This window comes from Cavia porcellus, unplaced genomic scaffold (genome assembly GCF_034190915.1).
Source record: "Cavia porcellus strain 051 isolate PalLab524CR breed Dunkin Hartley unplaced genomic scaffold, mCavPor4.1 scaffold_16, whole genome shotgun sequence".
Taxonomy (NCBI): domain Eukaryota; kingdom Metazoa; phylum Chordata; class Mammalia; order Rodentia; family Caviidae; genus Cavia; species Cavia porcellus.
In genome coordinates this window covers 44134810-44160915 of record NW_026947499.1, presented here as the reverse complement: position 1 = coordinate 44160915, position 26106 = coordinate 44134810, and the positions used below count along the sequence as shown (strand labels likewise).

Genomic DNA, 26106 nt, shown 5'->3' with positions numbered 1-26106 from the left:
CAGGACTGGTCAGGTGCCCTGCATCAACCCGCAGTGAGTGAGCCAACCGCGACCCCCTTCCATAGAGAAGGAAGCTTTAGCGGAGGACATACTCAGACCGGCAGACTACCCGGAATGAGAAGCTGCAATGACTTCAGTCACATATCCCCCTCTCAAGCGGGATTGGTGGGGAGTACGTGGCCTGTGAGACGCAGCTGGCTGAGACCCAATAGGCTACCTCAACCCAGGTCCCACCGCGTAGAGGTGCACCCAAGCGGCGAAGCCTGTGGTAGGTTGACCTGGAGGGGCGGGCCCAACATAGGCTACCCAGGTCTGGGTCTCCCTGGTGCCGCTGCGGTGGGCAGGAACACCTAGCTGGCGCAATTCAAACAGACAGTGGCCAACAGGGAAGGAAGCTGGGCCTCCTATATACGCTTAAATATAAGGAACAAAGAATATGGGAAGAGGGAGCAACAAGAAAGGGTCCTCAGCCCCCAATCCTGAGAAACATGCAATAGTAGACGTGGCACCAATAAACATAAAGCGCTATCTCCAGAGCCTCATAGACGAGTTCAGGAATGAAGTTATTAATGACCTGAAGCAAGAATAAGCAAAATAGTTAAGAGAAATGCTAAGCACCGCCCAAGAAAAGACAGATGGTGGAATGGAAGAACAAAAAAAAGGGGGAGAATTGTTTCATGGAGAAGATAGAGAAAACATAGAATACGTAAAGCAGGTTCAAAGAGATTACCAGGAAACTAAAAATTCTATCGAAAACTGGCATAACAGCTTGAATGAAACTAAGGACAGATTATCTGAACTGGAGGGCAGAATGGTAATATGGGAGCATGAAATGAAAAACTTATTAAAAATAACAAAAAAAACAAACAGCAACAATACAAAAACTAGAAGATGATAAGAGGATCTATAACTTAAGAATTAAGAACATAAGAGAAGAAGTGGGGATACAAACAAATGGACTACAAAAGCTATTCACAGAAATAATCCAAGAGAATTTCCCTAATTTGGCAAATGGTAAAGAGACTCAGATATATGAGGCATACAGGACTCCAGCTACCTACAACCCAAATAGAGCTATACCCAGGCATATAATAATCAAAATTCCAGAAATCCAATATAAGAACAGAATATTAAAAGCCATCAGAGACAAGAAACAGATCACTTACAAGGGAACACCCATCAGAATTACAGCAGACACAAACCATCAAATCACGAAGAGCGTGGGGGGAAATAATTCAAGCTTTGAAAGATAATAACCTCCAGCCAAGATTGATACATCCTGCACAACTTTCCCTAGAAATTGATGGAAACACAAGGTGCTTCCAAGATAGAGAGGAACTAGGGGAATTTGCAACCACTAATTCAACTCTACAGAGAATACTGTAGGATAGTCTAAAAAAAGGAAAATACCAAGATTCCAGAAATAGTGGCAGAGAGGCCACAATGAATGGAGGAAAAAATGAAATGGAGAAGACAAACTGACAACAAATGACAGAAAAAGAGCTCAACAGAAATGAAGCAGAGAAGATTGGAAGATAGGAACAGCAATTTTGGAAAAAACAAGACATCATAATAGCTAGTGCTGATTTAGTATCATCTTGTTTAGAAGTCCCATGAAACGTGTATTTTTCTGTCTCCATTGGTCTTAAAAGGTTGTATCTTAGTGGATTTTATTATTTATGATAATATAAGCAAAAACTTTTATAGACAAGGAGTTCATATAGAAACCATTGTTCATTTTCTGTCAATTAGTTCTAAATACCCTGTAATAATGTCATCCTCTTGAATGGTTTTATAGTGTCTTGATATGTTTGGTGCTACAGTATAAGAAATTATACTCAAAGATTTCAAGGAAAGAGACTCTATGGTAACTATTTCTATGTCAGGATATCTTTTTTTTTTTTTTTAATTTAAGAGCAAAAAGAGAAAAACACAAAACAAACCAAAGCGGTGTAAGAGTACACGTAATACAGAACTACTAAAAAACAAAACAAAACAAACAAACAAAAAAACCATAACAGTAAGAAATCACCTGTTAGTAGATTACATATTATCCTCTTGAAAATAGTTCCTCAAATCACAGTATCAAAGAATACAAGGTGGACATTCAAACAGGGAGACTGCAAACAGCTGTGTTCAATGATCCAAAAACATTGATATAGTCAGCTATTTAACACCCCCAAACACACTTGCTGTTATATCCGTTAGAGCTCTTTTTCTTTTTTTTTTTTCCCCTCTCTTTTTTACAACAAAATTTACACATTTTGGATTTTATTACTCCTTAGTGCTTATTACTTTTTTTTTTGGGGGGGGGGGGAAGAGTACAGTCAAATATGGCAAAACAAAGCTGTCAGTCAATACCAAGGATAGACATAGCACATGGTGTAGAACAGAGTACAAGTTTATCAACAATGGTTATCAACGTTGTCCCTTGTTTCCTTAAAAAGAATTGTCTATCTCATTAGATATTATAAAGTTGGACAAAACAGTAGAGAACAAGACCAATAAAACTTAGGCATTGTAAACATTACAGGACTTCCAAAGAAGACAATAGTCAAACCAGAATGGGTATCTTAGTGAATCTTATTGTCTTCAAAGTAGTTGCCTATGTCTTCAAACTTCATACTACCATATAGAATGGAACAGAGTCTAATCAGTCAAAACAAGATCGTGGGAGTACTACAGGACTTCAAAACAAGTTGATAGGAAATCAAAAAGAGTTACTATTTATATATCCTAATTTTTTGAATTTTTTATTTAATTAAGACAAACATAAGAAATGACTAAATAATTTTTTAAAACAATAAGGGGGAGATTGAGATAAAACAGGACATAACAATATAACAATAGAGGTCACAGCATGACTGTTTCAACAACCTAGTACTTCACCATCATATAACCTGACTTAATAGTAGTTACCATAGTGTCTTTTTCCTTGAAATATTTGGATAAAACTTCATATACTCTAGCTTCAAATATTTTCATATCAAGAAGCCCAGAATAAAGCCTTTCTAATTAATGAGTGAAAACTGTATAAGGCTCCAAGGCCACCTAATGGGGAATCATGATTACCACATATTTTTATATATTTGAATCATTACTTAAATTAGGGAAACTATTCGGTATTCACACATGCAAGATTGATTTATTTCACTTATGAGTATGGTCTCAAGCTGCGCCCATTTATTGATAAATATCTCAATGTGATCCTTCTTTATAGCTGAATAATACTCCATTGTATAGAAATACCACAACTTTTTTATCCATTCCTCAGTTGATGGACACTTGGGTTGTTTCCAAGATCTGGCGATTACAAATGGTGCTGCTATAAACATAGGTGCACATATATCACTGTGGTATGATGCTTTCAGTTCTTCTGGGAATATGCCTAGAAGTGGAATAGCTGGAATAAATGGGATTTCCAGTCCCAACTGTTTGAGAAATCTCCAGACAGATCTCCACAAAGGCTGTACCAGTCTACACTCCCACCAGCAGTGCAGGAGAGTTCCTTTTTCCCCACAGCCTCTCCAGCATTTGTTGTCGGTTTTCTTGATCCTGGCCATTCTTTCAGGAGTGAGATGGTATCTCAGTGTGGTTTTAATTTGCATTTCTCTAATGACCAATGATGATGAGCATTTTTTCATGTATTTATTTGCCATTTGCATTTCTTCATCTGAGAATTGCGTATTCATCTCAGATGCCCATTTTTGGATTGGATCTTTGAATTTTGGAGGTCTGAGTTTCTTTAATTCTTTATATGTTTTAGACAAGAGGCCCTTGTCTGAGAGAGAGTTCACTAAAATCTTTTCCCAGTTTGTGGGTTTTCTTTTCACTATGCTGGAGATTTCTTCTGACATGCAGAAACTTTTTAATAAGAAGTGGTCCCAGTTATTGATTCTGGGAAGTATTTCCCGTGCAGTTTGAGTCCTGTTCATGAATTCTTTACCTACTCCTATGTCTCCAAGGTTTCTACCTAATTTGTCTTCCAATAGATTTTGACCCATTTAGATTTTAATTTAGTACATGGTGATAGACATGGGTCTAGCTTTAGTTTTCGGCAAATGGAGAGCCAGTTTTCCCAGCACCATTTATTAAAGAGACTGTCGTTCTTCCAGTGAACCTGCTTGGCTCCTTTATCAAAGATAAGGTGGTTGAGTGTGTTCGTAGTTGTGGTTGTATCTTCTAATCTATTCCACTGATCTTCGGCTCTGTTTTGATTCCAATACCATGTTGATTTTACTACTGTTGCTTTGTAGTATAACTTCAAGTCAGGGATTGTGATGCCTCCTGCTTTGTCTTTGCTGCTTAGAATTGCCTTTGCGATTCTAGGTCTCTTCTGGTTCCAGATGAAATTTAGGAGTGATTTCTCTAGATCTATAAGGTATGTTGATGGTATTTCTATTGGGATTGCATGGAATCTGTATAACAGTTTTGGGAGAATGGCCATTTTCACAATGTTTGTTCTTCCTATCCATGAGCAAGGGATGTCTTTCCATTTTCTGAGATCATCTTCAATTTCCTTTTTCAGTGTATTATAATTTTCACTGTATAAGTCTTTCACTTCTTTCGTAAGAGTAATTCCTAAATATTTCATTTTTTTGCTTGCTAATGTGAATAGTCCAGGTTCTCTTATTTCCCTCTCTGTAATTTTGTTGTTCGTGTATAGGAATGCTATTGATTTCTGAGTATTGATTTTGTATCCAGCCACATTACTGAATTTATTTATTGTATCTAAGAGTATTTCAATGGAGTTTAGGGGGTCTTCTATGTAGAGTATCATGTCATCTGCAAACAATGATAATTTAACTTCTTCTTTTCCTATCTTTACCCCTTTTATTTCTCTTTCTTGCCTAATTGCTCTGGCTAGTATTTCCAGTACTATATTAAATAGGAGTGGTGATAAAGGACATCTTGTCTTGTGCCCAATTTTAAAGTAAAGGCTTTCAATTTTTGGCCATTTAGTATGATGCTGGCTGTTGGTTTGTCATAAATGGCCTTTATTATATTGAGGTAAAGACCATTTATTCCAATTTTCTGTAAAGTTCTTATCATGAATAAGTGTTGGACCTTATCGAAGGCTTTTTCTGCATCTATAGAAATGATCATGCGATTCTTACTTTTGGCTTTATTGATATGCTGGATTACATTTATTGATTTACGTATGTTGAACCATCCTTGCATTCCTGGGATGAATCCCACTTGGTCATGGTGTATAATCTTCTTGATGATTTGCTGGATCCTATTTGCCAATATTTTATTGAGGATTTTTGCATCTGTGTTCATTAGGGAGATCGGTCTATAGTTCTCTTTTATAGTTGGGTCTTTCTCAGGTTTTGGTACTAGAGTAATATTTGCTTCCAGGAATGACTTAGGAAGGATTGCTTCCCTTTCAATTTCATTGAATAGTTTGAGGAGTGTCGGCATTAGGTCTTCTTTATATTTCTTGTAGAATTCTGCAGTGAATCCATCTGGGCCTGGGCTCTTCTTGGTGGGTAAGGCCTTAATTACATTTTCAAGTTCATTAGCAGAGATTGGGTTATTCAACAGTTTTATATCCTCTTGATCTAGCTTTGGTACTTCATATGCTTCTAAGAATCTGTCTATTTCTTCTGTGTTATCAAACTTTTGAGAGTAGAGGTTTTCGAAATAGGTGTTGATGATCCTCTGTATTTCTATTGGGTCTGTAGTGATTTCTCCTTTTTCATTTCTTATTGCATGAATTTGAGCTTTTTCTTCCCTTTTTTAAATAAGGTTGGCTAGGGGCTTATCGATTTTATTTATTCTTTCAAAGAACCAACTCTTTGATTCGTTGATTCTTTGGATTGTTTTCTTAGTCTCTATTGCATTGATTTCTGCTCTGATTCTTATAATTTCCTCTCTTCTTTTGGCTTTGGGCTTGACTTGCTCTTCTTTTTCTAACTCTTTGAGGTGTAGCATCAAGTTATTTATTTGTATTCGTTCTGTTTTCCTGATGTGGGAACTCAGTGCAATAAATTTTCCTCTCAGAACGGCTTTCATTGCATCCCACAGATTCCGGTAAGTTGTATCTGCATTTTCATTTTCTTTTAGGTATTGTTTAATTTCTTCTTTAATTTCTTCTGTGACCCACTGATTACTCAAGAGTGTGTTATTTAGTTTCCATGTGTTTGCGGAATTTTTGCAGTATCCTTTGTCATTAATTTCTAATTTCAGAGCGCTATGATCCGATAATATGCAAGGGATGATTTCAACTCTTTTGCATTTGCTTAAATATGTTCTGTGAGCTAATATATGGTCTATTTTAGAAAATGATCCATGTACTGCTGAGAAGAATGTGTATTGTGATGTTGTTGGGTGGAACATTCTGTATATGTCTATCAAACCCATTTGTTCACAGGTGTGATTCAGTTCTGTTATTTCTTTTTTTTTTTTTTTTAATTTTTATTTAAGGAGAAAAGAAAAGAAAGAAAAAAAAACAGTGAAGGGGTACAAGTTATACAGATTTACAGAATAAAAAAATGCGCAGTAGGAAATCACTAGTTAATGGATTACATATTGCCATCTTAGAAATAATTGTTCAAGTCACAAAATTAAAGCTTGTAGAGTGGACATTCCACCAATGATACTGCAAACAGTTCTGTTCAATGATCCAATAAAACTCTGTGATATCATTTTCTATCTTATACTTTTAATTATACATGCAGTTATATAGTTTAGAGCACTTTCTTTTCCTCTCTTTTGTACAGTGACTATTACACATTTTGGGTTTCATTGCTCCCACGGTTCTTGTTGCTTTTTTGGAAGAGAGTAAAACCAAATGTGACATAATAGAACAGAATCGGTCAAGTCAAAAGGGTGGACATAATAGATAATATAAAAACATAATACAAGGTGATCAACAATGGTTACCCTAATGCCTCCCGCTATTTCTAATAGAATTGCTCATTAGTTGTAATACAATTGAACAAAACCGTAAAGAATAAAACCGACAAAACCAAAACATTGGAGACATTGTAGGTCTTCAAAAGTAGATAAAAGTTAACGAGAATGGGCGTTGTAATGAATCTCATTATCTTCTCAGCTGATGCCTAAGCTTTCGAACCTGATACTATCCAGCAAAACAGAATATAGGAACCTCAGTCAAAAACAAGATGGTGAGAGCAATACAGGGCTTCAAATCGAGATAATAGAAAGTCGAAGTGGGTTACTATATTATATCCTGCTATATTTTTCCCTGTAATTAAATGGGTAAAAATAAAAAAGTAAATAATGGAGTGGAGATTGAGAAAAAAAAAGGGCATAACAGCGAAACAGGGCAGATCAAAACATAACCATTTAAGCAGAACAGTGTTTCACCACCAGCTAATCCTGTCCCAAAAATAGTTACCATATTGACTCCCTCCCTGAAGTCCTTGAGTACAACTTCATACACTGTAGCATTAAGTATATCAAAACAATGTATATCCATTTAAGAGAATAACAGCATTACAGAGCATTTAGAATCGACCAACAGAAAATGAACAATGGTCTCTGTATAATCTCCTTGTCTTTAAAAGGTTTTTTCTTATATTATCGTACATAGTAAAATCCAATAAGATACAACCTGTTTAGACCATTGGAGACAGAAGAACAAAAGCTAGATGAGACCTCAAAACAAGATGGTACTAAATCAGCATTACCTATTAAGATGTCATTTTCTCCAAAAAAAGCTGTTCCTATCATCCAATCTTCTCTGTCTCATTTCTGTTGAGCTCTTTTTCTGTCAGTAGCTGTCAGTTTGTCTTCTTCGTTTTGGTCTCTGCTCTATTCGTTGTGGCCTCCCCGCCCCTATTTCTGGGTTCTTTGTATTTTTCTTTTTTTAGAATATCCTGCAATACTTTCTGTAGGGTTGGATTGGTGGTTGCAAATTCCCCCAGTTCCTCTTTATCTTGGAAGCACCTTGTTTTTCCATCAATTTCCAGGGACAGTTGTGCAGGATATCTCAATCTTGGCTGTAGATTATTATCTTTCAAAGCTTGAATTATTTCTCCCCATGCTCTTCGTGATTTGATGGTTTGTGAAGAGAAATCTGCTGTAATTTTGATGGGTCTTCCCTTGTAAGTGATCTGTTTCTTGTTTCTTACAGCTTTTAATATTCTGTTCTTGTATTGAATTTCTGGAATTTTTATTATTATATGCCTGGGTGTTTCTCTGTTAGGGTTGTAGGTAGCTGGGGTCCTGTATGCCTCATACATTTGAGTATCTTTACCTTTTGCTAAATTAGGAAAATTCTCCTGGATTATTTCTGTGAGTAGCTTTTGTAGTTCACTTGTTTGTGTCCCTACTTCTTCTTTTATGTTCTTAATCCTTAAGTTATGGCTCCTCTTATCATCTTCTTGTCTTTGTATTATTGCTGTGTGTTTCTTTGTTATTTTTAAGAAGTTTTTCATTTCATTCTCCCATGTTTCAAGTCTGCCCTCCAATTCAGATAGTCTGTCCTTAGTTTCTTTCAAGCTGTTATGCCAGTCTTGGGTATATTTCTTGATTTCTTGATAGTCCCTTTGCACCTGCTTCACATACTCAATGCTTTCTCTGTTTTCTCCATCAAGCAATTCTCCCCTCTTTTTCTGTTCTTCCACTCCACCATCTGCTTTTTCCTGGGTGGTGCTTAGCATTTCTCTAACTATTCTGCATACTTCTAGCTTCAGGTCATTGATAACTTCATTCCTGAATTGGTCTATGAGGCTCTCTAAATGGCGCTTAATGTATATTGGTACAGTGTCCACTATTGCCTGATTCTCAGGATTGGGGGTCGAGGAGCCTTTTTTGTTGCTTCCCTTCCCCATATTTTCTGTTCCTTATAAAATGTAATCTTACACAGGAGGCCCGGCTTCCCTGCCTGTCAGCTACAGCTTGATCGAATTGCGCTGGCTAGTTGTTCCCGCTCACCGCTGCGCCCCAGGGAGTTGCGGAGGAAGCAGCCTACGCGGAAGTCGGTGGCTCCTCCGGGCCACCGTCAGGCTCCGGGATCTGGGCCAGGCCAGCCCAGGGAGTCCGCGAGCAGCGTCCCTTCGGCCAGGCACCTCTCACCAATCCCGTCCGAGAGGGAAATGCGCGGCTGCAGTTGCCGCCGCGCCCTGCTCTTACAGGACTGCCCGCGCCCAGAAAATCCTCCGCTGGAGTCAGACTGCGGTAGGGAGTCAGTTCCTCGCTCACCTCGCCACCAGTCAGCCTTCCTTCCTGCCCGTCGCGTTTCCGAGACCGTTCCCAGACGCCCGTTCCCAGAGCTCGGGGGTCGTGTCTCTCCTTGCCGAGCCGCTGTGGAGGTGGCCGGCCGCCGCACGGCGGGAAATCCAAACCGCGGTTTCCGATGGCGCGGAGTCGAGTCTCCACACCGAGATTTTTCTGTTCCTATTTTAGCGCCAGGGCTGTATTCCAAGTTGGATTCTCTCAGCCCAGTTCGTTCCTGAGTCAGCAGAGCATATCTCTACTGGTTCGTATCTCCTTAGTCCGCATCATTCCTGGCCTCTGAGCCGAGCCTTTAGAGAGCGTTCAGCAGTTGCTGTTGTCTGTCCGCCATGCTCTCAGGAATCCCAGTTCTGTTATTTCTTTGCTCATTTTCTGTCTGGTTGATCTGTCCCTTGGTGTCAGTGGTGTATTAAGGTCTCCTGTTACAATTGTGTTACTGATAATTTGAGTTTTCATTTCTGTTAATAATTGTTTTATATAACTGGGTGCTCTGGAGTTTGGTGCGTATATATTTAAGATAGTTATCTCTTCCTCTTGGAGTTTTCCCCTTACGAGTATGTAGTGACCTTCTTTGTCCTTTATGGTCATTGTTGGTTTAAAGTTCATGTTGTCTGCAAACAGAACGGCTACTCCTGCCTTTTTTTGGATTCCTGCTGCATGAAGAATTGTTTTCCATCCTTTGACTTTCAGTCTGTGAGTATCCTTCTGGGTTAGATGGGTTTCCTGTAAACAGCATATGGTTGGATTTTGTTTCTTGATCCATTCTGCTAGTCTGTTTCTTTTGATTGGTGCATTGAGACCATTTACATTAATGGTTATTACTGTTAAATGCTGGTTAATTGTAGGAATGTTATCTCTCTGCTGTTGCATCTTTATCTTTCGGTTCTGTTTAATTATTTGCTTTGCTTAGTGGTTTTTTCCTTTGTGTATCTAAACTGTCTTTCAATATTTTTTGCAGGGTTGGTTTGGTGTTCATGAAGTTCTTCAGCTGTTCTTTGTCATGGAAGTATCGTATTGCACCATCTATTTTGAATGATAGTTTTGCAGGATATATCAGTCTTGGTTGGAAATCATTTTGCTTTAGGATCTGGAATACTTCACTCCATGCTCTTCTTGACTTTATCATTTGTGCTGAGAAGTCTGCTGTGATTCTGATAGGTTTTCCTTTATAAGTGATCTGTCTTTTCTCTCTGACAGCTTTTAATAATCTATTCTTGTGTTGGATTTCTGGGATGGTGATTATTATATGTCTGGGTGTAGTTTTATTTTGGTTATGACTGTTTGGAGTTCTATATGCTTCACTGATCCTGATGTCAGTTTCTGATCTCATGCTTGGGAAATTTTCAGCTATTACTTCTCTAAATATCCTCCTGACATCCTTCATGTTGTCTCCCTCTCTTTCATTAATCCCTATCATTCTTATGTTATTCTTCTTTGCATCGTCTTGCAGTTGTTGAATTGTTGTTTCCTGATTCCTTGTTATTTTCAAAAGATCTTTCCTTTCCTGTTCACTAGCTGCAATCCTGTCTTCAAGGTCTGAAATTCTATCTTCACTTTCATTAAGGCGGTTTTTACAACTTTCAGTGGAGTTTTTTATTTCCTGTATATCTCTGTGCATCTGCATTATGTATTCTGTTTGTTTCTTATATTGCTCATCTAGGGATTCTATCTTTTTGTTTAGTTCCTCCAATTTTTTATCTGTGTTTTCTTTAGATATATTTAGAATCTCTTTCATTTCTTTTATCATTTCTTCTTTTATCTGGGAGATTATTTCGAGTTTGAATTTCTTTAAAGCTTCTTGGAGTTGCTTGTCAATTTCAGTGGCTATTGTGTCCAATATATGAGGTGGATGGGATATATTTTCTTCTATATACATCGCTCCTAGGGTTTCTTGAGATGGGCTGGAGGTTTAAGGTTGTAATTTGGTCTTTCGTTTTGTCATTTTCCTATATTTCTGTGTTTCAAGTGTTATTTGAAAGCTTCCTCAGGATCTGTTGAAAATCCCCTTCTATGTTTGGAGCTACTGAGACTGTGGCACCGCGCTACCCCAAGCCATTGGGCCTACAGAACCAGTGGCCCTCCTCTGCCTGCTCAGAACTCCGCAGTTCCAGACAAGCTGGGCCTCAGGGACACTGTGCGCCCACCTGCCCCTTGGAAGCTCCACAGTTCTTCAATCGCAGCCGGGTTAGGGTACTCACCACAGGCCGCAGTGCTTCAGGAACCTGTGGACCCTCCCTGGTTGCAGAGATATCCACAGTCCTCCAGACACATGGAGAGGCCGATGCAGGCACCCCAAATCTGCCCAGCTCCTCCTCTGCAGACCAATGGCCAGGCGCAGCAGCTAAACAGGCTGGGCTAGGCTGGTAGTGTGGGCCAGCCCACCTATGGGGAGCTCAGCAGGTCTCCAAGTGAAGGCGGAATGGGGAGCCTGATGTGGAAGCCTCAAACCCACCTCTCCCCTTCACTGCACCTGGAAGCCTGGGGGAACTCCAGCAGTCAGGGCGGAGATATCCAGAGTCCTCCAGACACGCAGAGAGGCCGGTGAGGGCACCCCAGATCTGCCCAGCTCCTCCTCTGCAGACCTATGGCCAGGCGCGGCAGCTAAACAGGCTGGGCTAGGCTGATAGTGTGGGCCAGCCCACCTATCCGGAGCTTACCAGGTCTCCAAGTGAAGCCAGAATGGGGAGGCTGATGTGGAAGCCTCAAACCCACCTCTCCCCTTCACTGCACCTGGAAGCCTGGGGGAACTCCAGCAGTCTGGGCAGAGATATCCAGAGTCCTCCAGACACGCAGAGAGGCCGGTGAGGGCACCCCTATGTCAGGATATCTTGTGGTGAAACACTATTTTGCTTAAATGGTTATGATTTGAACTGCGCTGTTCTGTTGTTATGCCCTCTTTCATCTCAATCCCCCCCTTTTTTAATTATTTACTTTTTTCTTTATATTTTTTTAATTAAGGGAAAAATAAATAAAAAATAGCAGGATACATTATAGTAACCTACTTTGATTTCCTATTAACTTGATTTGAAATTCTGTATTGCCCTCACTGTCTTGTTCTGACTGATTTTCCTCTATTCTGCTTTGCTTGATAGTACCAAGTTCGAAAGTATAGGCATAACTGTGAAGACAATAAGAATCATTATGACGACCATTCTGGTTGACTATTATTTTCTTTTAAAATCCTGTAATGTCCCCAATGCTTTGGTTTTATTCTTTACTGTTTAGTTCAATTTTATTATAACTGTCAATTCTTCTTAAAATAGCAAGAGGCAGTATCGTAACCATTGTTGATCACCTTATGTTTTGTTTTTACATTATCTATTATGTCCATCCTTTTGATTTGACTGACTCTGTTCTGATATGTTGCATTTGGTTTTACTCTCTTCAAAAAAAGTAATAAGAACTGTGGGAGTAATAAAACCCAAAATGTGTAATTGTCATTGTACAAAAGAAAAGAAAGTGCTCTAAAGGTTATAACTGCATATATGTTTAAGTGTGTAAGACAGATAACCATATTACTGAGTGTTTTCTGGATCACTGAACAAAATTGTTTGCACTCTCACTGTTTGAATGTCCACTTTATATGCTTCAAATTTGTAACTTAAACAACTATTTCTAAGATGAGAATACGTAATTTATTAACTAGTGATTTCTTACTGTTTGTTTTTTAAATTTTGTATTACTTGTACCCTTTTTCTGTTTTTTTTTCCTTATTCTCCTTCAATTAAAAAAAAAAGGTTATTAAATTAAAGGAAATTAAAAACTCCATTGAAAGCTGGCAAAACTGCTTGAAAGAAACTAAGGATAGACTATCAAAATTTGAAGACAGGTTTGCAACATGCGATCATGAAAGGAAAGATCTCTTAAAAATAACAAGGAAACAGGTAGAACGAATACAAAGGCTAGAAGACAACAAAAGGATCTGTAATTTAAGAATAAAATACAGGAGTGAGAAGCAGGAGTAAAAACAAAGGAAATACAAAGGCTATTCACAAAAATAGTTAAGGAGAACTTCCAAAGCATAAAAAAAGAAAATGGTATTCAGATGTTTGAGGCATACAGCACTCCAGTCACCTACAACCAAAACAGAGTGCTACACCCAGACATATAATAATCAAGATCCCAGAAATTCAAAATAAGAACAGAATATTAAAAGCCGTCAGAGAAAAGAAACAGATCACCTGTAAGGGAAAAACCATCAAAATCACGGCAGACTTCTTGATACAGACCATCAAATCAGGAAGAGCTTGGAGCGAAGTATTCCAAGCCCTGAAAAAAAATAACCTCCAGCCCAGATTGATGTACCCTGAAAAACTGTCTCTAGAAATTAATGGAGAAATAAGATGGTTCCATGACAAAGAGGAACTGGGGGAACTTGTGACCACTAATCCAACCCTACAGAGAATACTGAAGGACATTCTAGAGAGAGAGAAAAAATACCAGGATTTCAGAAACAGTGGCAGAGAGGCCTCAATGAATGGGGCAGACAGTGGAATGAAGCAGAAAAGTAGACAACCAATGGCAGAAAAATAGCATAGCAGAAATGAAACACAGAAGGTTGGCTATATAATCTCTAAAATAGATGGCCTTGATACACTAAAAAAAAAAAAAAAGAAAGAAAGAAACACAGGCAGAGTAGATCAGGAGGTACGTTCAGTAGATATGTTCTGTATAGGAAATATAACTAACCTGAAAAAGGATTTATGGACTGAAAATCAAATATAAGAAAAAAATACTCTCTGTGACAGGGAACCAGAGAGACATAGGGGCAACTTGACCAGCACCTACCTGCAGCTAGATTGGAAAGACAGGATACTTATTTGCAGTAGAGAACTACTCAGCTATAACGAAGGAAAACCTTGAGGCTTTTGTAGTTAAAGAAATACAACCTGAGATCAAGTCCAGGAGTGAGAAGGTTTGGAACCACTTAGGTAAATAGCAGGTTGCCCCCTGCAATCTAAAAACTGAGGGGGTTGGTGGGACCCAAAATGTACAACACTCTGTGGGAGTAAAAGGGGAGGAATACTCTTAAAGAAGGCAGAAGACATTGTTAATAGTGTATCAGGATTTAAAACCCAGATTGCTCACACCGCTCTCTTTAGACAGATTATATTATGTTCCAGTCTACTTGCACTAGATTTGAGGGCACAGACAGCTATACCGAAAATAGCAGGATATAGTATGGTAATCATCCTTAATTTCCTATTAACTTAATATGAGGCCCCCTATAACTTACACTGTTTTATCATGACTGATCTTAGTTGAATCTGGTTTGACTGCTGTTTTATATTGACAGGTTTTATTCAAATTTGTTAGGGTATATATTTGACAGTATCAAGTCTGAGAGTATAGGCAACTACACTGAAGATGACAAGATTCACTAGGATATCCACTCTGGTTTGATTATTACCTGCTTTTGAAGTTTTACACTGTCTACATTGTTTTGTTTTTATTAATATTGTTATGTACTGCTATATTCAATTATACTATGCCTGATGATATGAATAATTCTATTGAAGATAACAAGAGACAACATAGTAACCACTGTAGATCACCTTGTACTATGGTTTTATATGACTTTTTCTTTTCATGTTTTTATAGGAATTTGGTTTTTTTTGTTTTGCTTTGCTTTGTTTTTCCCTCTAATACAAAAAGGAAACAAATACATGTAGAGACTCATGTATGCATAGAACTATAAACAGTTTATGAGAACTGATTATATTGCACATGATGAAATGAACAACTTTGAAGAAAAAAAGAGACACTACAGTTCCCTGTGCTGACTCTGTAGCATCATGATGTGAAATCCAGCAATACTATTATTCTTTGTTCAGAGTGATTTTAGCCTATTTTGTTTTGTATAATTTAAACATACATGAAGATATGGACAGCTATTTTGAAGACAATGAGAGATACTATGACAGCCATTGTTGACTTCCCTATTTTCTGATCTTGAAGACCTAGAACGCCTTCCTCATCCTGTTCAAAACAGTTCTATACTATGTTGTTTTGTGTGAATTCTCTGTATGTGAAGATATGGACAACTATTTGGAAGAAAACAAGAGACAATATGATACTGAAGATCTCTGATTGTCTTGCTTTGAAATTTACGTTTCTTACATTGCTTTCTTATGTTCTGTTTTGTTCTGTTGTGGTGTCTAATTTTACCCTCTTTAAAATAAAAAAAAATCAAGATTCAATAATACATTACTTATAAGAAACACATTTACTTTGAAAAGTCATAGGATGTAAGTCAAAGAATGGAAAACAATATTCCAAGTGACAGGAACCTAAAAGAAAGCTATTCTATTTGTAGACAGAGTGGATTTTAAGACAAGACTCATTAAGAGAGACAATGACAGTCACTACATCCTTATAAAAAGAACAATCCAAATAATCATTAATACATATGCAACAAATATCAGTACACCCAAGTATATAAAACAAATATTAACAGACATAAAATATCAAATAAGTACTAATACAACTGTATTGAGGGATCTCAATACCCCACTGTCACAAATAGATCAACCAGATAAAAAGATCAACAATGAAATATCAGAACGGAATCAAACTTTTGAATAAATGGCATAACATCAGTATACACATTCTCCTCAGGGGCACATAGGACATTTTCCAAACAGATCACATACTAGCTCATGGAACATGCTTAAGTAAATTGAAACTAGAAAGAAATTGAAACTATCAGACAATAGTACAATGAAATTGGAAATCAATGGCAAAAGAAACCATGAGAACTTTATATAAACACCTGTATATTACATAATGCCCTCTTGAACAACCAAGGGGTCACAGATGAAATTAAAGAAGAAATTAGTTTCTACAATTAAATAATAATGCCAATATGACATATCAGAACTTATGGGACACAATGAAAGGAGTCTTATGTAGGACATTTATAGCAGGGAATTCCCATACCAGACAAAGTGAGTGCAAATATATACCCTAATGTTGAACCTCAAGCTTCTAGAAAAAGAGCAAGTCAAGGTTAAAGCTTGTACAAGAGATGAAATTATACAGCTCAGAGCAGAAACTAAAGAATCAAAGTGTTGGTTCAGAGAGAATAAATAAACTTGATAAACTCTTAGCTAACTTTATAAAGTAGGAAAGAAAAGATTCAAATAACTGCAATTAAGAATGAAAAGAACAAAATCACAACAGATTCTGCAGAGATCTAGCAATCATTAGTACCTACTTCAAAAACCTGTATTCTGGTAAGATACAAAATACAGAAGAAATCGATTCTTAGATATGTAAGAATTACAAAACCTGAATCAAGACACAAAACTTCAAAGTAATATCAATTAATGAAACTGAAAATTTAAAAACCTACGAAAAAAGAAAATCCGAGGCCCTGATGGATACACTGTTGAATATTTAAAGACTTTAGAGAAGACCTATTGCTGCTGCTACTTCTCAAACTCTTTAACGAAATTGAAAAAGAAGCAATACTCTCAAACTCATTTCTGCAAGGATTACCCTGATACCCAAACCAGAAAAGGATCCAATAAAAAAAAGGAATTACAAGCCAATCTCCCAAATGAACACAGATACAAAATCCTCAATAAGATACTGCCAAAGAGAATGCAGCAAATCATTAAAAAAAAATTATATACCACGACCAAGTAGGATTCATCCTAGGAACACAGGAATGGCTCAATATATGCATACCAATAAATGTAATACACTGTATCAATAGAGCAAAAGAAAAAAATACATGATCATCTCAACAGAGGAACAAAAAGCTTTGACAAAATCCAACATCCACTAATGTTAGAAACCCTACAGAAAACTGGAATAGATGATTTCAATCTGGTAAAACCCATCTATGTCAACCAACAGACAAAAACTGAAAGCTTTCACTTTAAAGTCAAGAAGAAGGGAAGGATGTCCACTGTCATCATCCTTAGTCAATGTAGTTCTGAAACATTTTCCAGAACAATTGGACAAGAGAAACAAAAGGAAAAAGGATAAGAAAGGAAGAAGTTAAATTATCATTATTTGCAGATGACATGATGCTCTGCATAGAATACTCCCAAAACTCCACCAAAAGCTTCCTCCACACAAATAACAAACTCTCTGAGGGAGAAATTAGGAAAAACACTTTTCACAATAGCATCCAAAAAACTGAAATACCTGACAAAGTAAAAGACCTCTACGTCGAAAACTACAATACTTGGAAAAAGGAAATCAAAGAGGATATCAGAAAATAGAAAGATATCCCTCACTCTTGGATAGGAAGAATCAATATAGTGAAAACTGCCATACTCCCAAAGTTGTTATACAGACTTAATGCAACTCCAATCAAAATTCCAACAGTATATCTCACCAAATTAGAGAAAACAGTCCTAAAATTCATGTGGAATCATAAAAGACCTAGAATAGCAAGAGTAATTCTGGGCAACAAGGAAAGGCAGGGTGCTTCACAATCCCAGACTTAAAATTTACTACAAAGCTACTGTGATAAAAACACCAGACCTGGAGGATTAATGAAATACATCAAAAGATGCAAAATCAACTTGAGACATACTCAACCACCTTATCTTTCACAAAATTCCCAACCACAGTGCCTGGAAGAAAGCCTCTTTAATAAATGGTGCTGAAAAAACTGGCTTTCCACAGTTTTTCATAAGATGAAAAAGTAGACCCATATCTTTTACCATGTACTAAACTAAAATTGAAATGGATCAAAGATCTAAATATAAAATAGAAATGCTAAGTCTGCTGGAAAATACAATAGATAGAACTCTTGAAGACATTAATGTAAGCAAAGACTTTATAAAGGAAAGCCCTACTGCAAAGGAACTACAATGAAGAATGAACAACTGGGACCTCATCTTATTAAAAAGCTTTTGTATAGCAAGAGAAACCACCAACAGAGTGAAGAAACAATCCACATTTTGGGAAAACATTTTTGCCAGCTGTTCCTCAGACAAAGGGTTATTACTAGAATACATAAAAAACTCAAAAATAATGAGACTCCCCCTCCCCAAATTTAAGGTCCTACTCCAAAAAATGGATATCTGAAATGAACAGACACTTCTTTAATGAAGAAATAGAATTTGCAAATAAATAAATAAATGAAAAAATGTTCCTCAATGGTCATTTGTGAAATGCAAATTAAAACAACTTTGAGATTCCAAATCATCCCAGAAAGCATGACTATTATCAAGAAATCAACAACAAATGCTGGAGGGGTTATGAGGTAAAAGGAACTGTTCTTCACTGCTGATCAGAGTGTAGATTGGTAAAATCACTGTGGAAACCAGTGTGGAAATTCCTTTTAAAACTATGAGTAGAGAGGTACCATTTGACCCAGTTATTCCCCTTCTTGGTGTCTTCCCCCCAAAATTAACAGGATTACACCACAACAATATATACACATTCATGTTTATAGCAGCACAATGTGTAATAGCTAAATCTTGGAATCAGCCCAAAAGATCATGAACTCATGCATGGATAAAGATGTGGCTTTTTTTTTACACAATGCAATATTAAGTCTGCCATACAGAAGGAAACCCTGAGGCATTGCTAGGTAAATGAGTGTACCTTGAGAGCATACTCGTACATGAAATAAATTAGACACACGTGTAAATACTGCATGGTTTCTCTGGTTGGAAACCAAAATGTAAATAAGGATCAAAATGTGTGATAGTTACTGTGAAATAGGGAGAAAATGTTCAACTGAGGAACAAGGGAAGGAGGAGGGAGAAAGGAAATAAGGAAAAAGTTAAAAAAAAAAAAATGAGAATGCTGGCCATGGGGGTGTAAACCTATAAACCCAGCAATCAGGAGGCTGAGGCTGGAAGATTGTTCCAAGTTCGAGACCAGCCTGGGCTATAAAGTGAGCTCAAGGCCAGCCTGAACTGCATAGTGGGGACCTTGTTGCAAAACAACAACAGAGGTGGGGAGGGAGGGGGAGGAGGGAGGGGTAAGGGGGGAGAGAAAGTGAAAGGAAAGAAGGGAAAAATGGAAACAAAACTTTTATAAATGGGGAGGAGAAGAGGGGCTGAAGGGAGGGTAGGGAATGGGAAAAAAAGAAGTTATATCAAATACAGGTACAAATTCTCTAATAAATTTGATCATTATATATACCTAATTGTGCAATAAAATCTGATCGTAAAAATTTTTTAAAAATATAAAAAAGAAATGACTAATGAAGAAGTATGCAGTTCAGATTTTTGCATTCTGCAAACTCTTCTTTTCCAAGTAGCATTACTTTAATTATATCTTATAAATTTTCTCAGTCCTAAGAAAAATCTTTTCAGACAGATTAAAATCTTTAATCATTGCTTGGAACATCACTTGGAAATGACTATATATTATGAACCTTCCAAAACAGACTTAACAGGTGAGAACCCACTTGCAAACAAGAAAAGCACCTAATGCAAAAATTTCATTAAATGAGTTACTCCAAAAAGAAAAGGACTTGAGGGCTTTTATAAGATAAATGGCAACAGGATATGTTTAGAAAATTTCTAAGGGATATCAACTGAACAAAACTGCTATGTTGGCTAGAGAAAAATTCTGCTTACCCTCATCCATCCCTCCTGGTTTTCCCTCCTGGTTGCCCCTCTTGCCTGGCATTCCCATTCTCTTTGTTAGGCAAAATTTCCAGTAATCTAGTGGGTATAGTACAATTTTCTTTCAAATCTAAGTGAAATATGGAGCACAAGTATGTATTCCCAATGGAACTCTGACCATGAAACAAAGATGGCCTTCTAGAGGAACTGGGCAAGTATAGCTGGTGTTGCCTTTATACATACCCTTTCTACAACAGCCTCACAAAATTAGAGGTAACTGCATACACTCCACCTCTTTGACAAACTGTAGTGAGTAAACATGTATCTTAATACAACATTCCAGTCTCTTTCTGCTTTGCACAGTAGAGGGCAACTAGTCAGAACTATGTCACAGCACTAGTAAAAGACTGTCAACCTTTTATGCAATTCTTTAGGCTGAACACAAAGTTTCTATCGGTTGTTATTTGAAGCACACAGGAAATTTCAATAAGCATCAAAGTACATATGACGAGGTAGTTTTCACAATTTTAAAGAATCCAACTCAATATACACACAAAGAACACACAGAAAAAATATGAAAGAAAAAAGTACAGTGGCTGAAAAAATACTAACAGAGAAAAGCTGAAAACAATCTATTGTATATCAGTAGGTTAAATGAATGTTGGTATATTCATTCCACAGAAATTATGCTATAACAGACAAAAATGAGAGTGATCTATGCGTACTGAAAAGGGAAAATACCCACACTATGTAATTAAATTGAAAAACTGCTACTGAACAAAATGTACTGTGTATATATATAATACATAGAGAGAAAAAGAATGAGGCAGGCAGGGAGAATGGAAGTAGGCTGGAAGTTGAGGATAGACTGGAAGAGTATGCAAACAGCAGGCCAAATGCCAAAAAAACAAAATAACCTGAGAGGCGAGAAAAATGGCGCAGGAGACAGACAGAGGGCAAATGGATTGAAAGCTGGCAGGGACAGATATAAGACAGACAGCTATCTATACCACGGTATTTGGGGATGTCTCATGCTGTAATTACTAACCACATGTGTCTAAGTATAAATTTGTTAAAATTAAATAAAATTAAAAGTTCTCTAGGATGAGGGAAAGGGAAAGAAAGGATGAAAAGTGAGAAACAATGTTAAGTTAGTAACATTATTAGCATCTCTTAGTTCATAGAAAAGGAAGGTTTGTGTCAATATCAACTGGCAAATTTTTTATGCCCATATCTTGCACTCTAATAACTACTTAAAGATAATAATAAGCAATGCAATACCCATTGTTATTCTTTGATTATCTTGTTATGAAATATTGTTTTACCTTTTTTCCATTAAAAAAATTCAATGCCACATTTCAAGCAGTCAAAAGCCAGTCACATGTAGTTGGTTAACGGTTACCAGTCAGCAGACAACATTTCTACCAGTGCAGAATACTGCTTTGGATAACATTATTCCGTACCCTTGAGAATTGTGTACAATTTTTGTAATGAGTGTGTAAATATTTTCATAGTCTGTGAAGAGAATAAAGACACTTCCAATTTGAAAAAAAATATATGTTTTCTTCATTCTTTATCCCTTTTAGTGCTTCTTTTACAAACACCACAGAAGCACCAGAGGTTTCATAAGGCCTTAAAAACCTATATACTAGACAATTTTCTCTAAGTTTTGTTAATTTCACTCAGTTCTACTTAATAAGAGTTCAAATGCTATTAAAATAAAAAAAATACAATGACATACATTTAGAGCACTGTGACATTGCTCTTGTTCTCTGAAATTTAAAAAGGTCATGTTACTCATTCTTTTAGAAACACGAGCACTTGATAGAAACCCTTTGCAGTTTAGACAAATATTTTAAATTGAAGCTTTTCTTCAAAAGAATAATGGCATTTAAAAATAGAACTCAGTTTTTCTCATTCAATTCAGCAGAGAAAAGAAGCCTAAAGCTTAAAAAAAAAAAGCCACATGAACTTAAAAGAAAACGGTAATGCTAAGAACCAGTTTTTAAATAAAAACTGTGAACAGTAAAGCAGAGAACGTTCAAAATAACCAGTTTTAAAAGCCTTTGATGTCATAGAAGTTTGAAACATCTGGTGAAGTTTTACGTAACAGTTTAAAAGGCATTAACTGAAAAATCTTGAGAACACAAGTTTGTGGGAAACATACAAATAAAAACACCTTGAGATTTCCAGTCCCTTCTGAAACTGTCACTGACTACTGACAAAAGATCACAACCCTAACCATTAGCAACCAGTGACTAACTGGGTTTCATGGGCAGACCTAACCCATACCCTTCAAGTTGTCCTCAAAGACCTCCATAGTACCGTACCAGGTTCAGCTTCTTTCCTAAAGCAATCACTCACTATTTTATCCTCAGAACACAAGTTCCAATCATAACCATCCACTCAAAGTTTTTACAGCAGGGTCTTGCATAACATGTAAATGTATTAAGTCACAGCAGTTAAGACAACATACAAGTAACCAAGAATACATCACAGTGCAAGACAATCTATCAGTATAGTAAGCAACCCAAATACATGACAAGGTGACATTGCAAAGAATTGGGAAAAAGATGAACTATGCAATCAGTGGTTCTGGCTTGTACAACCAATTTATTTGCATGAAAAGTTTTTCCCCTTTTCATATTTACACACAAAAATGAACTCATGTGAATTAGAATTAGTGAAAAAACAGAACAGACTTTTAGAAGGAAACATGGTAGGATCTCTTTATGACCCTAAATTCCTTGAGCACAGCTGTATTGAATATGGAAAAACATTACTTGTTTTTATGATAAACATTACTTGATTAAAATTTAAAGCTGGTCATGGTGGCACATGCCTATAATCTCAGCATTTTGGAGGCTGAGGCAGGAGGATGGTAGTGAGTTTGAGGCAGCCTGGGCTACATAAGAGTTCAAGGACAGCCTGAACCACAAAACTAGCCCATATCTCAAGGAAGAAAACAAAACAAAACAACAACAACAAGAATCAAAAGGCAGCATGGTAAAGCACACCACAAAGTGGAATGATAAGCCATGTGGGGAACATTTGAAATATGGGAAACATCTGCTGTGCTAAATATCAACAAAATGCTAATCTGGAATAAAGGTCTAAAAATAAGATAAAATCCAACAAAAAAAAAAACATAAGAAAAACGTTAAAAAAATTTACAAAGTAAAAAACTGAATCAGTGAAACAAATATAAGAAGTAATGTTCAAATGCACTAGATATCAAGCAAATGTGTTATTTTAAATTGATAAAAACCTGAAAGTCTGACAACATGAAGATTTGGCAAGAATGAAAAACAACAGGGATTCTCAGACAATGCTTTTAGGCGCTGAAATTTCAACAACTACTATTGAAAATGATAATATAACATCTGGCTGAGAACACACATATCTTATGCATGAGCAACTTTATGTCTAGGTACAGCTTTGGATGGGTTCAATGGTAGAGTGCTTGTGCTTGCCTTACCTTGAAAACACCCTGAGTTTGATCCCCAGCACTATATACATACATACATACATACATACACACACATAACATAAATGTGTACAAATAAACTTTCCCTGGACAAGCCAGCAAACATTCATAAGAAGATATGTAATATAATGTTCATGATAATGCTAATTGCAAAGCACAAAACCAAAACTTCAATTTACAGAAGAATGAATAAATTGTAGTACAGTACTAGGATACTACATAACAAAAATGAAGGTGCTCTGCTACACATTTACACAGATACATGTTGCAAAAAATGTTAATAAAAAAAATCAAGTCACAGAAATATATACATTATGATACTGTAGCATACAAAGATCAAGATCATAAACTATATTATAAATATTTACACATGTACAAAGCCATGCATGGGAACTACAAACTTCAGGACAATGGTTCTTCTACAGAAGGAAAATGAGTAAGTAGCAGCTGGAGGGGTCCAGAGATGGTATCACCTAGGTGTGTATATGCACAGTATGTATTACTTATTTTGTACCATCTTTATCTTTTAATGAAAGGCAATAATGGCAAAATTTGACTAAGCAGGGTAGAAGTTGTATTATTCTCCAAATTTTTCTATATTCATGAACTATCTCAAAATCACTTGGCATGACAGTAAAGACTCAAGCCAGCACCTCCATTCTTCTCTCCATTCATCCCCTGCTCAACACTCTCACCCTACTCCCAGCTTATTCATTAATTTAACTCAGTACATTTAAAAAGACTGATGTGTGCTGAGGTAGGGGTATGAACATTCTCGTAAACATAGAACTTGCCTCAAAGAGTTTTCCTTCTAGATTGGTAGCTCTCATTTGGGGGTGACTGTGCCCCTAGGGGACACTTGACAATGTTTGGAGACATTTTTGATTGTCACAGCTGTTAATGGGTGACTGGCAACTACTGAGTAAAGACCAGGAATGCAGCTAAACATCCCACAAAAATATTAACAATAACAGTTCTCTATAATGTAATTATTCAGCTCAAAATATCAGTGCAAAAGTAGACAAACCTGATATAAGTTATTAAAACCATTTCTAGAAACTGCTAAAGTAAAGGAAATGTCAAGACACCAAGAATCATGGACCCAGCAGGCCAAATGTCAAAAGCCTAAAAGGGTATTAAATATCAGATCATGAGATGAGCATGTTAAAAAAAAAAAATCAGTGCTGCATCTGAGAATGGGCAATATAATTACATCACCAAAAATTAAGAGTACAAGATGTTACCTAAAAGCAGGATATCTAATCTAGAAGTAGGATGGTAGCATTTCTTTGGAAACAATATCTAATTTAACACTTGAAATATGAATAAGTTAGCAAAGGAATGTGAGGAAGGAGGTAGGGTTAGAGGGTTATTCTGGACAAATGTTCCATAGGCAAATGAACACCAGAAATTTGTCTGTATGAAGGCAAAGTGCAGATGGACACTGAAGGGTTCGAAATGTAAACTGGGTCCATCACCATGAGCTTTGGATGATTTGTTCAAAATATTTATGTCTATCACTATCCTTATGATGGATAAGGGTATCCACACCTATCACATGATGCATGCATATCACGTGATTAACATTATGGAGCTTTGTCTTAAAATCTTAAAATATGGCAGTATAATTCTAGCAGATTCACAGCATTAAGATTTGGGGGGAAACTAAAAGCAAAACAAAAAATACTTCACAGAAATTTACTTAGTTTTACTTATTTTTCTATAATTCCTCCTTCTGGGATTGCCACAGCAGATTAAATCATTAACAATAACCAGATCTTTTGCTCTATAAAGCATTCTCAGTAAGCCAACTGAGAGCTGAAGGAGATTTGAGGTCATCCTCCCAATCACTGTCAACACAGACAGCTTCAAACCTATCAGTGACTTGACTCTTCTCAGTACAGTACTACAAATACTTCCATCAACTGGTGCTGCAAATAATAGTGGTCACTAGCAAACTTGTGAAGGCAAGAAGGAAAAACCCAGGACTTTTGCTCATTCTTTCATTTAAAAAATATCTGTAAAGTGCTTTCCATATGCCAGACACTATTTTAGGTGCTAAAAATACAGTAATTAATAAGACAAACAAGATGGTTCCTTGGAGTTCACAGATTTATGTGGCCATATGGACATGAAGTATATAATTATAATTAGGTACAGTAAGTTATAATGAGAAGGCATAATGATGACAGTGCACAGCAAAGGGACTCAGTATACTAGGAAGAGAAGAATCAACAATGACTTCCCTGAGAAGGTTATTTAAACTGAGTTCTAAAGGATAATGAGAACTTCACTGATCTGAGGGGATTAGAAAAAGAGGAAGAAAATGAACTAAAGCAAATCAGAATAGAAGAAAATACAGCAATGTTTGACAGCTATGGGTGGAAGGCAAAACTTAGGGGAGATCACAGCCAACACAGGCATGGCAGAACACAGCCTGAAGAGCTGGCAGGAAAGGAACTTACTTAGAAGAGTCTTGTTTGAAGTCAACTACTTCCTATGTTCTGGAAGGTACTCTACACCTGAAGGCAGAATAAATGTAGGAACTGGGATTTTAAATATTTAATTACGTTCAGCTCATTTGGATTAAGGGACATTAATCCGTTCATGTGAAGCATCTTTAAAATATACTTCAGATCCTCAGGTTCATAAGCGTGATGATTGGGCGCTCATGCTGAATGCATGACATGTGCTCCTTCAAACCTTGTTACGACATCGGCACATTACTCATCTGATGTGAAAATAAAATAAAATAAAATATACTTCAAATGGGTAAAATGAATAGTTGTATATTGAGACATTTAGAACACTTTACAACTGAGTCTGAATTATGAATTAGGTCATCAGCAATATGCTGCCAACTTTATA

At 36.8% G+C, this 26106-nt stretch overlaps 1 protein-coding gene and 1 non-coding gene across 5 annotated transcripts in view; one reads left to right on the top strand and one right to left on the bottom strand.

Moving 5' to 3' along the window:
- Nucleotides 1–26106, bottom strand: part of Mrtfb (myocardin related transcription factor B) — a 215363-nt gene that overhangs the window by 154596 nt on the left and 34661 nt on the right. The gene's annotated exons all lie outside the window — the stretch shown is intronic.
- On the top strand, nucleotides 25875–25975 carry LOC111754044 (small nucleolar RNA U13). The gene has a single exon (XR_002788776.1). It is a non-coding gene; the product is annotated as a small nucleolar RNA U13 (small nucleolar RNA).